Here is a 14,018-nt window from a genome sequence, read left to right as displayed (position 1 = left end):
GAGGCCAAGCCCCTTGCTCGGAAGCTAAAGGAAATGTTTACCTAAATCACTAGACAGGAATGCATCGGCTGAAGAGCAAAGTAGATAATTCGAAGGTGAAATACAGCTTCTTGGCAGGCAGGCGAAAACTGGCCGAGGCAGGCACCGTTAGCTGCACAGGAAATAGGACAAAGTTCATGGATACAGATGCGGGCTCAAGCTGACGCTTGTCAGAGACAGAGAGCAGGGAAAGGCTTTGAGGACAGAATCGGGCCTACTTCGTCTGAACTGTAAAAATGGAGTAACTTAGCCATATAAAGTCGGTGGCCTTTCCTATTTAGGAATCAAATATCCAGCCCATTGATGGCGGATCTGACAGAGAACATGTTGATGGTGGACGCACATGTGTTTGCGTCTTCGAAACTGGAACTGGAGGGAACATACATGTGTTTGTAACATGCATATAGAACCGTTGGGGTCCAAGATAGGGGACATAACTGATCAGGAAAATCCACTTTTCCACAAGGGGCTGAAGTGCTTTGAACAACTTATACAGGAATTTTGAATCCTTGACTCAGAGAGATTACAGTACTATCAACGCAGATACTGGGTGGCAAAGGAGGAAACTAAGGATGGTACATGTAGATGGCTGACTCCCTTCATAAGATGGGTATTGACGAAGGAGGGCTAGAGGAGGGCTCTCGCCTAGATTTAACAATTCCTCTGGACAGAAATGGTATTAGGGAAGACTGCAGGGCAGACGAGATGGGAAAGGGACCTGGGGTGACAGCTGACCACCAGGGAATGCAACACTGCTTCTGCTAGGGCTGCATCCAGTACTGCGCTCAAAGAAATCCCAGTAAAGCTAGCAAGGTATTGCTATTGTACCCCAGTATGGAGTCAATTCTGGAATGCGGGTCATAGCCCAGCTTTCTGAAGGGGCTGTGGAGATGCAGGTTCCCTTCTCCACCTACTGTGGAAATGCCCAAAACTAGAGATATATTGGAGGGAGGTCCTGGCGAAGATAGACCTTTTGCTCAACACAACATTGCTCAGTTTACTGGCTTAGATCATACTGGGTGTTTGAGATAGGTTGACTTAGTTTCATGGGGAAAGTTGATTACTTTGTTACTGTGTGTGGCCAAGCAGGTTATGCTGCACCACTGGGGTAGTAGAGAAATACTCAGTTATAGGACATGACTTCATAAGGTCTGGGAACTCCTTGGAATAGAGAGAATGACTAGAGCAATGACTATGGAATGGATAGTTCCTAAAAATGAGGAAATCTCCCACATCTCCGCACATATTTATTACAGTCGGATCCCTCATTTTGGGCATGTCTAAAGAGTCACCTTATTTCCTTTGCTGCCATGACACAGCCTCCATACCTTTCGGCAATGGCCCCAGAGGTGATCTCGAACCTGATAATGCAACGACAGCCTGGGCTTGGCGAGAAGCACTACGCTCTTGGGGGTATCCCCATACATCCATCAGAAGGCGCCGTTGTGGTGGAACCCCGCTCTCTGCATTGGTGGTCACCCATTCTGTTGGGCAACCTGGGTATACATTGTCTAGACTGGGTCCTAACCGGAGGTGCACTAATACCCTTGGAGCTTCTGCAGACAGAATTTGGGTTGGGGCATGCAGGTGCCAGGCACTATCGTCAACTATCCCATTGCCTCTGCGTGACATGCGAACCACGATCACTTGCCCAGCCCCTTTCTCACCTGGTCCAATACCTGCAAGTATTTGGATGACTCAAGGGTTGACCTCTGATCTATATGCCATTCTCATCCAAGACAACACGCTCTCCCGTCCCTTTCATCCTGCAGACTTTAATGGCAGCACTTACTGGGGAAGGCATACTCCGCAGAAGCTGGGCAACGCTCTTCTTCCTGACCATGACAGATCCCTTAGAGACTCCACGATGAAATATTCCTGTACCACAGAATCCTCCATGACTGGTACTGGACTCCCTGGAAGCTCTATAGGGCGAAGCTCCTGCCCCACTACCTCTCTTGGAGATGCGGATCTGCAGGAAGTGACCTGCTTCATGTCCTGTGGTCCTGCCCAACCATCACGGCCTACTGGATACAAGTTTGGGACAGGCTATGGCGACACTGTCCTATTTCAGCTCATCCCTCTCCCCAGCCCTCCTGCATGACTTCTCTGATATCCCTGGCATGACATCTCACGACCGCAGGGGGCTAGTCGCCTCTCTGGTCACGGCCAAACTCTGCATCCGCTGCTGCTGGCGACAGCCCACCCTTCCCACACCTGCCGAATGGCCCCTCAAGCTGGATTGTTTTGCTGGATTTGAAAACATTATTTATCACTTAAATGGTCAGTCACTCATCTTGGCATCCATCGGGGCAGCCCTCCATGGTAAGTGTTGAGACGTCAGCTGATGGATCCACCCCCATCTCCTGGAGAGACACAGGCGCATCCCCTCTACGGACAAGAGATATGGACCTATTGTCCGCGAGGTGAAGACCCACTGTCACACTGACCCACCCACCCCAATGTTCACACACCGACGGGTGCTCGTGTGTGCTCTATTCATTGTGCCCCGTCTGCTACCCCCCACCTGCCCCTTATGTTCTCCTTGCATTCAACGTGCCTTCTGGTCCCCAAGTGGATGTCCCTGGGAGAGCCTAGCCTTGCCCCCTTCAGAGGATTTAGTAGCCACAGACCACTTGATGGTGGGTCCTTAGCATTCAGTATGACTTACATTTGAGTTATGGAACATACAACTCTGCTTAACTATCAGGAACTACGCCTTGACGTTCTTTGTCCCACCTACTTTTATTTTACCCAGGGTCCACCTCGTGTTGTGTTATGATTCTTTTCCTGGCACTGTGTTGTTTAAAGTCCAATAAATGAAAGATGCAAAGAAAAAGCACTCTTTAACTCCTGCCAGAGAACTATTTATTTCTCTGGGTGCCTTTATAACTCCACAGTGTCCTCCATAACTGATCCCTCCTGGCCAGAGCTGCTGTGATGAACTGGCCAACCCCTTCACATCAGAGATCCAGACAATGTATCAGAGGATTATGAACTCACTGACACAGCAGTTGAAATCTCAGGATTTAGTGAGACAATTCTATTCTGTATGGCCTCCTTTTACTATTCCTAAATATAAGTATTTTAGGGCCAAATGTAGGTAAATGCATGTTTGTGATTTTTTAATAGCGATTTTTGGGGAATCGCTATTAAGGAATTGCAAAATGCCATGTAGGTAGGAATCGCAATATTTTTTGCGATTCCTTGATATTCCTTAATTGTGAATCGCAAATTGCTGTTCGCAATTAAGTAATACCTTCCCATTCATTCCTATGGGCCAAGAGGCCCATAGGAATGAATAGGAATTGCTCCCGCAATTTGCGAGTCACCAAGAGGCACTCGCAAATTGCGGGAGCAATTTTAAGGGTGCCAGGGTTCCAAAAGGACTCCCTGTTGCACCCCTGAAATGTGCATGTGTGCACATTTGGCGCACATACATGCCCTAAAAGCATGAATGTGTGTCACATGGCACTTAAAAAAAAGCAAAAAAGTGCTTTTTTAAAGGAAATCGCGAATTACCACCAACTTGAAGTTGGTGGTAATTAGTGATTCCTTAAGGCTAAAGTGCACTTTCTTTTGTGCTACTTACATTGCATTTAAGAAATCGCAATTTGCGATTCCTTAAATGCAAGAGCAAAACAAGGAATCGCAATTTTGCGATTCCTTATTTTGGTAGTAGGTTTCAACTTACCTATATTGCTCGCTGCCAAATAGCGAGCGCTAGCGCTCGCTATTTGGCCACCTACATCTGGCCCTTAGTCTTCCTGAATATGATGTTGAATCTCTATTGAAAAAGACTATGTCCGGCTGCCCAAATGACCCTTGCCCAGTCGTATTTTTTACAGTGCTGTTCTTCTGTCATTGTGAAAATAATTACTCTGTCTCTTTTTGTCTTTTCTGTCTCTTACCGCTGGCTCTGTTACTGAGGAATAGAAAAATGATGTTGTGAGACCAATATCCTGATTGAGGCTTTTGGCTGGCAGCGCTCTGTCCATCACGGTGGCAGAGGACATTACTTCTACCAAATTTAGAGGTGGCATCTGTCCCAGTAGCTGAAAGATATTGTCATAAGGCGCCCCCGAAAATAGTAATAAAGCATTTGGAGAACAGCACCCGTTGGGTGTGACGCCCTTCTTCCAAACTTTTATACTTTTTGGGGTTTGTAGAAACAAACTCCAACATTAAGAGTTTGTTTTTGAAAAACAAAAAAACGAATGACCCTCCACACCCAGGAAGATTTTTTTCTGTCCCTAACCTCCAGGTTGTATCTGGCTGTGATAGACAGAAGAAAAAGGACCTTACACTGTCCACCCCAAATAGGCTGCCCCTATACTGTTGGAGGAATCTTTCTGTTGATGGAGCCAACAGGGGCTCTGTCGATGGGAAGCTTATAGTCAGAATGTCCCTAAATGAGGAGGGCAGATACCACACTCTGTTACGTTTGCGATGGAGCATCCTGTCCGCCAAACTCTAAATCAGGCCACTTATCTTGACAGCAGTAAAGCAGTAAACTATTGCTCTATCGCTCTATTGCCCCTGTTGGGTAAAACTGAGCAAGTTGTTTCCAGACGGTTAGTTCATTAATTGAAAAATATCAATTTGAGTTCCTGATAATTGGGCTGTAGATCCGAAACAGCAACATAAACAGCTTTGGCCCTTGCTTTCGAGAAACTGTGATCCTTTCTTGACCACGGTAATTCCATGTGAGGTATGTGAATTAATGGAAAATGAAAAGTGAGACACTGCACTGGTGGAAACCAGAACATGGAAAACCAATTTTCAGGAAAGACAATTTTAAGAAAATACAAAAAAAATCAAAAATTAAAGGAAGCATTTTAAAGAAAAATGTATTTTAAAGAAATATTCAAAGTTACATTAAACTTGGGTGGAGTTTAGGACTACTTTTGAGTTTGTAGGTTCAGGGATGGATAATGATTAGGGTGATGGGGGATTTTTAGGGTTCACGGATGAGTGGTGCTTAGGTGTATGGGATGTTTTTAGGTTTCAGGGATGGCTGGAGTGTTCGGGTGTTGAGGGGTTTTAGGGTTCATGAATGGACGGAGTTTAGGGCTGGTGAGGGCCTATGTTACTATTCATGTACAGTTATGGGTAGCAGCTGGGGTGGTGAAGAGTTTTTGGGTTTCAGGATAGGGTGGAGTTTAGGGTGGTGAGGGGTTTTAAGAATTAAGGTATGGGTGGAGTTTAGTTATAGAAAGGGTTTTTCAGGATTCAGGGATGAGAAGTTTAGGGTGACGAGGAGTTCTTATGCGTCATGGATGGCTGGTGCTTAAGGACGGTGAGGGTTTTTTGGGTTCAGGGATGGGTGGAGTTTGGGTGTGCTGAGGTGTTTTAAGGGGTATGGGATGAATGGGGTTTAGGCATAGCAATGGGTTTTTCAGGTTCAGGAATGGGTGGAGTTAGGGGTAGTTTTATTTTATGGTTCAGGGATGTAGATATGGGATAGAAAGACCCTTTAGGATTCAGGGATGAGCGTAGTTTAGGTGTGGTTAGGGGATTTAGGGGGCACGAATTGAAATATGTTTAGGGGTTTTGAGGGGTCTGCGATGGATGGTCTTTACGGGTGGTGAAGGGTCAGTAAATCAAAAGCATCCAAAGTAATTGTTTGACAATGTAAAAGATAAACTTAGGAAATAATGTCCCCGGAAGTAAAGCACTGAAACAAATGTCTCCGATAAAACTGTTTCTGAAAGTAAGACTTGCAGCCACTGCATTTACACATAAAAAATGAGCAGTCAAAAGCCAATTTTGACAAAAAAAGACATTCAATGAATTGGATTCTATGAAAAGGTAAATGCCATTCATTCTGAAAATTTCCATTAAACAGTTTAGATGAAAGGGTTTATCGGTGATGGTATTCCTTGAAATCATTTTTCTATGAAATCACTTAGAATCAGTCCCATGGCTCTGTTATTATTTGATGTGTCAGCAGCGTTTGTTCTTATTGAACATGAAAGGTCAAATGCTGCTGTGGTTAGCTTTGCTCCTCAAAACTCAAACTCTTGACTGGTTCCTCGTCTTTTACACTTGCACACACTAGGAATACCCGTGGCGTCACTCAGGGCTCCTCCCTTTCGCCTATCCTTTTTAACATCTACACCTGCCCTTTTATTGCTCTTATCAACTCCTGTGGCTGTTCTACTCTTTCTTATGCAGATGACACCCAGATCACCCTTTGATTGGATCAAATCTCACCTGGGTCAGCCATGCATTTACCCAAATGTCTCCTAGCTGTCCACCACTTGATGTTGCTTAATTTTTTGCAATGAAACACTAACAAGACAGAAGAGCTAGTGGCTAGTTAAAACCCCAAATAGATAGAATAGTGCTCTGTGGCCTACAGTTGTGGGCTCTGAGCCAGCACCGTCTATCTTGGTGAAAAGGGGGGATACCTAGGTTCCAGATATCTATGGTGGTGGTGCCATCCTTTTTTTCAAATTAAAGTTTTTAAAAAAACACTAAAGGTTTTGCCCCAAAATTTGCATAGTCAGGTTTCTGCCTCCTGTATTCTTTCAAGACTGGATTTCAGTAAACTTTTCTATCTGGGTCTCTCTGATGTGGCGTGCCCGACGTGTAGCAAGTTCAGAATGTTGCCTTGCCTGTGGCTAGTGGTCTGAGAAAAGATGACCACAGTACTGTGGCTCGTATTCATCTGCACTTGCTTCCTGGGAAGTAGAGGGCCACTTTCAAGCCCTGGGCCTTATGCATGAAGTTTTTTTTGTGGTGGGAAAGGTCTCCCATAGTATCCTGTATTACACTTCATGACCCTCCCCCATATAAAACCCTGTGGTCCTGCAACTCCCATCTCGTTGCCATCTCTAGATTCAGAAGATTTGGGTGGAAGGTAAATCTGTTCTTCGCCCCAGTTATGGAACTTTTTAAATCTATCTTATCGTTCACCGGGTTCAAGAAAGCATTGAAAATGGTCATTTTCAATTTTTTTGTTAGCTGGCCTCTGTCAATCTTCATATTATCAGTTGGCTTTTTTTTTCCTCAGCCCTATTATTGTACATTCATCTCTAAAAGTACTTTTCTATTCCATTCCACAAATACTGGCCCATAGCCACTGACTGTCCCAGGACCCAGATATAAGGCTCAAACTTTTGAGCAAGCAGTGTGAGTTCAGAGAAGACACATGGCAACATTTAGTGCAGTCCAGGGAGTTAACTAGATGAAGCAAGGTCAATGATGGGCTTAGAAGACCCTCTGGTAGAGCTTGTTACTTTGGAGGAGTGTATCAAACAGAATCCCCCATTGGTCGTTTGTCGACTTGAAGCGTTGAGAGGGAGCTAACATCAGCAATACATTTCAAGTACCGTGAAACCTATATGGGTCCATAATAACGACAGAGAAGATGATGTCCAAACATAAAGGTTTATTATCAAATTATTAGTCAATTCTCATTAATTCAACTGCTAATGATTAAGGAAATATATCACTATAGCAACATAGTGAAAGAATTTAAATGTTATGAAATACGGGATGCTGGTTATCAACAGGCAAAGAATGCAAAATATCCATATTAAGTTTTCCACAAAGAGCTTCCCTATTCCAAATTTAACAGCGAAAGTAAGAAGGGGATTTCTGAGGGGAAGAAGGTGTCAGCATCATAGGAACTTCAATAGAAGTTCAGGAGAAATGAAAGTGTGTCTAGCATAAAGCTTTCCACTCGGAGAAATCAGCTGAGTAAAGTGACTAGTCTTCTCTCTTCACAGTTAGGAGAGTTCTGCTACAACTAACTGTGGAACACTCATTAAAAGCACATTTGAAGGTTTCTGAACTTCCATATGTCATTCTCACAGTCCTCAGCCAATCAAATAGCCATGTTTGCTGGGAGCCTGTAAACTCCCTAAATTCCCATCCGCTCTCAATTAGGTACACACCTGCCGTCCTTGGAAGTTGCATCTTTCTAGAATGCCAAGTAGAGGAGACTCTTTCCATGGCCCTGTCTCCTCTGCTTGTTGCCAACTTTTCATTCTCATGCCTCACAATCAGTCAAATACAAAACCATGAACCTTTCTCCAGCTAATTTGCAATCCGATAGCGCACCTGCAGTGGAAAGGAAACAGCACACTGGCAAAACTATACAATGTGAAATGTTCAAGCAATCAATCAATCAATCATAATCTTGTACAGCGCAACTAGTCACCCGTGAGGGTCTCAAGGTGCTGGGTGGGGGGGTTCTGAGTCTGCAGTTTAGTCGAAGAGGCAGGTCTTGAGGTCCTTCCTGAATTGCGGCAGCGATGGTGATTGCCTGAGGTGCAGAGGCAGGGAGTTCCAGGTCTTCGCAGCGAGATAGGAGAAGGATCTCCCTCCAGCCGTGGTTTTGCAGATCTGTAGGACGGTGGCCTGGGCCAGTTGGATGGAGTGGAGATGCCTGGTGGGAGTGTAGAAGAAGAGGCGGTGGTTGAGGTAAGCAGGTCCGGCGTTGTGGAGGGCTTTGTAGGCGTGTGTGAGAAGCTTGAAAGTGATTCTCTTGTTGACAGGTAGCCAATGAAAGTCACTCAGGCGGCCGGTGATGTGGTTGGGGCGTGGGATGCTCAAGATGAGTCTGGCGGAGGCGTTCTGGATGGTCTGCAGTTTTTGGGTAAGTTTCTGGGTGGTATCGGCTTTGAGTGCGTTGCCATAGTTGAGTCTGCTGCTGACGAATGCATAGGTGACCGTTTTCCTGGACTCAATGGGTATCCATTTGAAGATCTTACGAAGAAGGCAGAGTTTGTGTAAGCAGAAGGACGAGATGGCATTGATCTGGCAGTTCATTGAAAGCAAGGAGTCCAGGATGATGCCGAGGTTTCGAGCATGGTCCGTGGGTGTGGGGGGGATTCTGAGTACTGCTGGCCACTAAGAGTAATCCCAGGTAGAGGGGGAGGAGCCCATAATGAGGACTTTTGTCTTGTATGAGTTAAGCTTGAGGTAGCAATCCATCATCCAGGTGGTGACTGCCTTCATCCCATCATGAAAGTTGCACTTGGTAGGTGTGGGTTTGTCTGTGAGGGAGAAAATCTGCTGGGTGCCGTCTGTGTAGGAGACAATGTTGAGTCTGTGGCTTCTGGCGATGGCTGCAAGGGGGGCCTTGTGGATGTTGAAGAGTGTGGGGCTCAGGGAGGATCCTTGAGGCTCTCTGCAGCTGTTCTCTGTGGGTTATGATCAAGCCTGGGCGTAGGGGGCGTAGTGGGGCTACGTGGAGCAGCGCGTAGTGTGGCAAAATCTACGCACACTCGCGCGCTCCGCATAGCCCCACTACGCGCTGCCCGCCTCCCGCCCGCCCTAATCTTAAAATAATTAAAAGAAGGTTAAAAAGTAAATTTAAACCTCTTACCTTCAGCGCGGCGTCCCGGGGCTCCCTCTTCTTGCTGACGATAACTTCTTCACGCAAATGCGCATGCGCGGACGCCCTCGCATGCGCATTTCTCGCAAGAAATGCGCATGCGCGGGCGTCAGCGCATGCGCATTTGCATGAAGAAGTTATCGTCAGCAAGAAGAGGGAGCCCCGGGACGCCGCGCTGAAGGTAAGAGGTTTAAATTTACTTAACCTTCTTTTAATTATTTTAAAATTCGGGCGGGAGGCGGGTGGCGGGCAGCTCTGCTTCGCTACGGTGTGTGTGTAGCGCTGCCTGCTTCGCCTGCTTCGTAAATGGCGAAGCAGGCAGCGCTACGTGCACTCCGTGGGCGAAGCGGAGCAGGACGCCCAGGGTTAGTTATGATTTGAAATGTGGAAGTCTGACTCTCTGTGTTCTGCCCTTGAGGAAGGAGCGGATCCATTCTAGGGCTTTGTCGCAGATGCCGGCATCGTGAAGTCGTGCACAGAGTTTGTGGTGGGAGACGGTGTCAAAGGCGGCCAAGAGGTCCAGGAGGATGAGGGCTGCAGTCTCGCCTCGATGAGGGTGCGGATGTCGTCTGTAGTGGAGAGGAGAGCGGTCTCAGTGCTGTGGTTGCTTCTGAATTTTGATTGGGAGAGGTCCAGGATGTTGTTCGTTTCGACAAACTATAAGAGTTTGTTGGTGATGTTCAGCTAAGGCCTAGTGTCAAGCTATCGTAACTCATAATTCAAATTAGATGTATATTACGGTATTAATAATCATACATGATTTACAATTATTGTGGAAGAATATATTCAGTAAATGTAGTTACAGTTGTTATAATTCAACATAACATGCGATTCCATAATTTGCTTAAAATGGTTACCTACTACAATTGTTTTAAAGTAAAACACATAATTAATTAGTTAAAGCACACATTGAATATATGTGCTACATGTAAATGCATACAAATTATGTCTAGAGGGTGATGTCTAAATATACCCTGCTCTATAAGCATTGGCAAAGCCAATAGGCCTCACCTTTATGAGAGCTAAAATGTCTTTTGGCTATGTTGTACAGCAACATGACTGTTGTTAAGCATGGCTAAAAGCAATTAGCGTGGTGTAGAGTACAGTGACATGGCACAGAGTACAGTGCTGCAGAGGAGAGCGGAGTAGAATAGAGTATAGTAGAGTAGAGTGACGTAGAGAGGAGGAGCATAGGTTGCAGATGGCATAAGGCAGATTGGCATAAAGTGGAGTGTCATAGAGTGGAGTGGTAGAGTAGAGTGTCATAGAGTAGAGTGGTAGAGTAGAGTGTCATAGAGTAGAGTGACACAAAGTAGTTGAGCACAGAATAGAGTGGCGCAGTGTGGAGTAGAATGGCATAGAGTGGAGTGGTGTAAAGTAGAGTGGCATACAGTAAAGTGGCATTGAGTGGAGTGGTATAGAGTGGCATTATGTGTAGTGAAGGGGCATGGATTAGAGTGGTGAAGAGTGGGGTAAAGGTGAGTAGAAAGGAGTGTGGAGTTGCATGGAGTGGTGTAGAGTGGAGTGGCTTAGTGTGGAGTGGCGGAGAGCGGAGTAGAGTATAGTGACGTAGAACACAGTGCAGTGCAGTACAGTAGAGTGGCGTAGAGTAGAGTGCCAATTGAGTGGAGTGGAATGCCATAGAATACAGTGGCATAAAGTAGGTAGAGTAGAGTGGCATGGTATATAGAGACGTGGAGAGGCATTGAGTGGCATCAAGTGGATTGGCAGAGTGGCTTAGAATAAAATGGTGCAGTGTAGAGGGCCACAGAGTGGAGCGGCATAGAGTGTTGTAAATTGGAGTGGCGTGGTATGGAGTGAAGCTGAGTTGACTGTTGTGGAGTACGTAGAGTGGAGTAGTACAGAGTGGAGTGGCATTGAGTTGAGTGGCGTAGAATATAGTGGAATGGAGTGGTATAGAGTGGTGTAGTGTAGCGTAGAGTAGCATTGAGTAGATTGGTATAGAATTAAGTGGTATAGAGTAAAATGGCATATAGTTGGCATGGAGTAGAGGGACATAGAGTAGAGTGGAGTGTCACAGACGAGTGGTGTAGAGTAAAGTAGGATGGAGTGGAGTGATGTAGAGTGATGTAAAGTGGCATTGTGTGGAATGAAGTGGCGCAGAGTAGGATGACAAAGAGTAAGGTGGCGTGGGGTAGAGTGGCATGGAGTAGAGTGTTGAAGAGTGGAATAAATTGGTGTGAAGTGGCATAGATTAAACAGCAACAAGACAGAGATTATGCTTTTTGGAAAAGCATCTGAGCTTTCGTCTGCCAACTGGTGGCCATCTGAACTTGGCCCTGCCCCTTCACCTAAGCAGGCAGTGAAAAATCTTGGAGTGACGTTAGTTCAATCACTTTCCATGAAAGACCAAGTTAATGCCACCTTCGGCACCTGCTTTGCCACTATGAAGCTTCTAAAAAAGGCCGTCTCTTGGCTCCCTGGCATTGCTAGGAAAACTCTTGTTCAGGCTCTCATTACCAGCCGCCGTGACTATGGGAAAGCTCTGCTGACATCAGTAAATGACACCCTGCTGTGCAAGTTGCAAGTAGTCCAGAACTCTGTCAGTAGACTAATCTGCAATCTTCCTTCTCGCTCGCCCTCCTCCCCTATTCTTTGGAAGCTTCATCGGCTGTCTATTAGAACGTGTCATCTTGAAACTTTGTTGTCTGACACACAAGGCGTCCACAAATCCCGCCATGCATACTTGTCTATCTGATTAAAACCCTATCTGCCCTCCAGATGCCTAAGGTCCTCCGATAAGTCACTTCTGGCTTTCCCTCGCATACGGACATCAAAACAGGGGGGCATCCCCTATCACTGGAACAAACTTTCCCTTAGTCTCCGCTCTTTTTGCTGGTGTTTCACTGTTTTTCGACCTTAGTATGGCTGTGGCCCTGCTAATCAGGACCACAGCCTAGCTGCTTCCTCTCTAAAATGGTTTCCATGTACATTAGGTACATATCTAATTGGATTCTGGAGTGCCTTATAAGCCCTAGTATATGGTATACTATGTACCTAGGGCATAGGTACCTCAGAGGCCTACCAGGGGCTGAAGCACGTATTATGCCACCCCTGTGAATCACTCCAAAATGGCACCACAGGTCTGCTACTGCAGCCTGGGTAAGGGTGTGCTTGCACCCCTTACAGTGGTATAGGCTACCTATATCCACATATATACAGACACATATAAACCTATAAGTCACTCCTATGGCAGGCCTTGACAATCCTGAAGGCGGAGTGCTTGGTTTTGTGTGAGAGGGTGCCCAAGCATGAGCTGAGCCCCTCTGCAGCTTTCGGAAATACTTCCTTATAGCTGTTCTGTGATACAGCCATACCATATACTCTTAAGTGCATTATAACCTCGCGGTAAATGCTAACTTTGGGATGGCTGCATCAAAACATGTCGTGTTTGGTGTCAAACGCTTTGGAATACTACTCCCCGTGTCAATTCTGGTGGCAGGGGTAGCATTCCACCCTTCTAGAGGAAGAGACATGTTCACACTGGCTAAACCCGGTAGGACTTTCCTGAGCCCTGGCATCACAAAATGGATGCCTCTGCCACAGACATGGGTCTGGCCTCCTGCTGCTGACCAAAACTCCGGCAGGGGCGGCCTGGACAATAGGTTTCCTGTTGAAGGGGGGTGTAACCACCTCCCCAGACAGGCAGATGTGTATTGGGGCTGGGCGGGAGCACTCTCTGGTGCTTTGAAGTCCTGCACTGGGGGCACGTTTGGTGTCCCTGTGCATAGCCCAGTTCAAACCGGTTGCAGGGGCCACCTGTTCCTGCTCTGGTGCCAAACCGGACAAAGGAAATGGGTGTAACCACCCCTCTTTCCTGGTCCACCCATAGGTGGGGCCTTAGAGTTAGTCCATCCCCTAAACTTACTATAAGTATAGGAATCCAGTTCCTAGGACTTTAGATTACCCTAGACGAAACTCTGCAACATATATCCTGGACCTTCGACGTTCTACTTTAACTAGAAGACTGAAGAAATCTCCCTTGGGGTCAAGGAGTGACTCCCCCGCTTGGCATGCACCAAAGAAGCAACTGACCAGTCTGCATCGCTGAAGCTCCCGCCGGACGCTGAAGTCTTTGCATCACCAGAGGTGGATTTCCAGACTTCCCAGAGGCTACCCTGAGTCCACAGCAAAGCTGAGGCCTGTGGCTATCGTGGGTGATGTGGAACCGTGACCCCTGGGCACCGTGATCTTTTGCAGCAACACTATCTTGCTAGACGTCCTTGAAGTTGTGCTTTGGGCTCCGAGTAGCCCCAGCCTAAAACACCTTCTGCACTGAAAAATGTTGGCTCCCACTCCACGGGTGACCCGTGGGCCAGCTTCAAGTGCAACTGCTCAAGGCTCCTTCGAGATCACTAGCCTGTTGGCTAGCAAGTCCCCACAAAGGCAATTCCTTTTCTGCTTGGGCTTTCCTGTTTGCTCCAGATGTGCCCTGACTTACCTTGGTGGGTGAGTCCCTCAGACCTTGCTGGTCTGCACCGCAGTCCTTTCTCTAAATTCCAGTGACTTGCCGTTGCCAAGGCTTGTTGGGTCCATTCTGGTCGCCGACACCGCAGCACTCGACAGACTTCGTGGTACATCTCGAATCTGGCTTGTGGACTTCGTCAAC

This window comes from Triturus cristatus, chromosome 1_1, assembly GCF_964204655.1.
Source record: "Triturus cristatus chromosome 1_1, aTriCri1.1, whole genome shotgun sequence".
In the NCBI taxonomy this organism is placed as follows: Eukaryota; Metazoa; Chordata; class Amphibia; order Caudata; family Salamandridae; genus Triturus; species Triturus cristatus.
Note: the sequence above shows the minus strand (reverse complement) of the source record.